Source organism: Trichosurus vulpecula, chromosome 6, assembly GCF_011100635.1.
Source record: "Trichosurus vulpecula isolate mTriVul1 chromosome 6, mTriVul1.pri, whole genome shotgun sequence".
NCBI classification, from domain to species: Eukaryota; Metazoa; Chordata; class Mammalia; order Diprotodontia; family Phalangeridae; genus Trichosurus; species Trichosurus vulpecula.
Window position 1 is genome coordinate 15502369 of NC_050578.1, and position 3742 is coordinate 15506110.

Here is a 3742-nt window from a genome sequence, read left to right on the forward strand (position 1 = left end):
ATTTCTCTTAATTTAATTTTGGGCCATCTTTTATATTGTCTGACCAAAGATTATTTTTAGGGAGGAATTGAGATAGTTCCTCAGATCATAGAATTTTTAGTTATGGGTCTAAGTTTGAATTATCAATCAACCTGAACATTTGTAAATAAATTAGACATAAGTTGCTTTTCAGTGGGGAGAATTGTTTGATTTTGTCTCACATCTCTATTTACCTACCCTGGGTCTACTCACTGTCAAGGGACAGCGGCCCAATTAATCTCTTTTGTACAGTTTATGACTGTGTCAGTTAGATGGTAGGGTTCTTCTGGAAGAAGTAGGAGAAATAAGCATTTAAAGAATCTAAGTGGATGAATTGTGTGAAACAGTTTCTGATTTAACAAGATGTTTCAAATATTCTTTTCCATGAGAATATTCCATGATTTTTTAAATGTAGCTAGATTGCTTTATGCTTGCTTTTCAGGTTTTAGACATGTTTTCCTTGGCATTTTTAGAATATAGTCTTATGAGAGAAACTTTTTAATAGGTCAAAATCTACAGGTTGCATAGCCTAGAAAAGAGAAACCTATTGGTCTCAATGAATCCTATTTCATGCTTAAAGCTAAAAAAAATGAAAACAAAACACAAAACAACTCCCACCAAAGGAAATGAACAGGAGGCAAATATATCCTTGGACTTAACCCAGTGGGGGAGAGAGCTGAGGCAATTAACACCAGAAAGGGTAATTTACATACTAAAATTTCCTAACCTGCCAATACCATTAATTTGTTCACAGTTTCCTACAACATTCAATTTTAAGCACATTTAGTTCTCTTCATTTTTTCATATTTTAAATGGCTTCCTTTCCTTTATTACATTTTATCCAGAAATTGCAGCTGATTGAGCATGTCTTCCAGGGCTGGCACTTTGTTGAAAGACTTTTGCTATCCAAGATTTGCCTAGGGTTACAAGAGGGAGGGGATTGTGCTTTTATTTATAAATTATGGTATGCTACAAATGTGTATCAATTAAATTTTTTCATTCATTTCAGAATGACAAGAAGAAAACATTTTCAGTTGCTTTTATTGAAAGAAGAAGAATATTAAAATATTAATGAAAATATAAAGGTCTTATTTTAGGCTTTGAGCTTAAGCCCCATTGATTCCATTCAAAACCACAAATTCAGCAGGGTAATGCTACAAAGAACTGGAATAAAAAGCACAAGTAATCTTCTAGATGAATTATTCTTCAATGTTAATGTCTAATTTGTATTGCTTAAACCATAAAGAGTTTTTTTTTTTAAATAGGCTAGCTCTGCCTGAAAGGTTGAGAATTTAAGTTGTAGATATAAATATGTCTATGCCTCTATTGGCTTGAACAAACTGAAACAATTTTGTTGATGACACTTACCTGATCTCGTTAATCTTTTTGATATATGACACTTGATAATACTATCTAAATGACAGGTTAGTGGCTAGTTAGCGTGACATTTAAAACAGCTACCAAAAACCCCAGCTTGGTAGTTGGAAAAAGCCCAGGTGCAACAAATATATTAAAGGATTGGAGAGAATAAGTAATGAACTCTCAATCCTCAGTTCTTTTTCATACCTGTCCCAGTTTTTGGCTTATAGCCAATTATGCAAGTCCACAAGAGAGTTGGCTTAAAATTCCATGCCAATAGACTATCCATGGACCTTTGCTTGTGAATTACGTGCAGATGTGAGAGCTTGCCCCATTCCACATCAGTCCTCTAAATAGATTCACCATCACCACCACTACCTCCAAATTATAGTTTAAAGCCTTAACTAGTTCTCTTCCATAAGTACAGCCATGTGCTTAGGTGTGTGTCTCCCCATTGAAATTATGGGGACAATTCAATTAACAAAAAAAAAAAAATCTTTGTGCATTGCCAAGCCAATGAGAGGGAGCCATCTTGTGGTTCAGGAAAGGACTTATTTTGGTTGCATTTCTATAGATGGTTCACAAAGATTTAGTAACCTTTGACTAATAAACATTATGTACATTTTACTTGTTTTGGCATCTAAAACAAGCAAATAACTCGATATTTTCCGTTAAATAATGAAACGATATAATAAAATGCAATAAACATTAAGCGACTCTAGTTTTCAGACAACTGTTTTCTGGCACAGATAAAGTTTAGATAAGACACCATCCCTAAGTTTCAAAGTTTATAGTATGAAGGGGGATAGATTTAATTTAAAATACAGATCTAAGAGGGAAGATTCTCTTCAACAAATGAATCAGGAAGGACTTCTTGGAGGAGCTGGTATTTGAGTTGGGCATTGAAGGATGTATAGAAATTAAACATAAGAAGAGAGAAAGGCAGAATATTACAAGCAGAGGCATGAGTATCTAATACATGTTTGGAAGAAAATAGTTCATTGCATCTGGAGTATAAAGGATATAGAAGGGAATAATAAGATGGTGACTATAGAGCTAGACTCTAAGCCAGGAAGATCTAACTTCAATTCTCTCCTTTGACATATACTGCTTGTGTTACCTGAGATGTTACTTAATTTCTCATTGCCCTGGGAAGCTCCATAATACTACAAATTGAAAAACGATTATTAATCTGTATTAGTAGAGGGAATTATCTTACCAGAATTTTCCACACTAGTGGGAAATTCCCACAGCTAGAGAGCAAAATGTAATGATAATATAAGGATAGAAAATTAGAGGGCAGGAGGATATAGAGAGCCTTCTTGCTAAGCAAAAAGGTGCTGAATTGGACCCCATAGAAAACAGGGAATCCCTGAAGATTTCTGAATAGGGAAGTGACATAACCAAATCTATGTATAAAAAAACATTTTAAATGGTATGAATTGCAGATTGGAAAGCAGAGAGAGTGTTGGTGGGAAGATTAAGAGGTTAATGCAATTATTTAGGTTATTTTTAAAAACCAGGATAGTGGCAAAGGGAATAGATCTAATAATAAATGTGGAAATGCAAGTCAGGACCAAGTAAGTGGCATGAAAAGTAAAAGAAAAGAAAAAAAATAACCCTAGGTTACTAACATGGGAGGCTGGGCAAAAGGTAGTAAACACAACAAGAAAAAAAAAGCTTAGAGGGAAATCATTTGTTGAATTGGAGGTGCTTCTGGGCATACAGGTAAAATTCCTTAATGGTAACTAGAGATGTATGTCCTGGTGAAAAGAGATTAGGATTGGAATTAGGGAGATTTTAAAGTTAGCTACATAGAAGTGTTTGGAACTAGGAATGAATAAAATTACTGAGAATGAGAATGCAGAGAAAGAAATGAGACACAAGGATAAACCTTTGGGGATTATCTACACTAAAAATTTGAGTAAAGGATGAAGATTGAGTGAACGGTACAGAGGGAAGTGGTTGGGGAGAGATAGGAAGAGAACTGGTAGAGTGTGGCATCTCTGGACAAGAGCTTTCATTTTGACAGCCTGGTTGATGGGATCAAAAGGCATAGGTGATCAATGAAGAGGAAAACTAAAACACAAAAACATTGTGTTAGAAAATTAGAAGGTTTCTGATGACTTTTTGAATAGTTTCAGTAAAATGGTAGAGATAATGGGACATACATGAGATATTATGAAGGTAGAAATGACAAATGGGGGGGGGCAGAGCCAAGATGGTGGCTGGAAAGCAGGGACTTGCATGAGCTCACCCCTAGGTCCCTCCAAACACCTATAAAATGGCTCTGAAAAAATTCTAGAACTTCAGAACCCATGAAATACCAGAGGGAAGCAGGGCTCCAGCCCAGCACAGCCTGGAT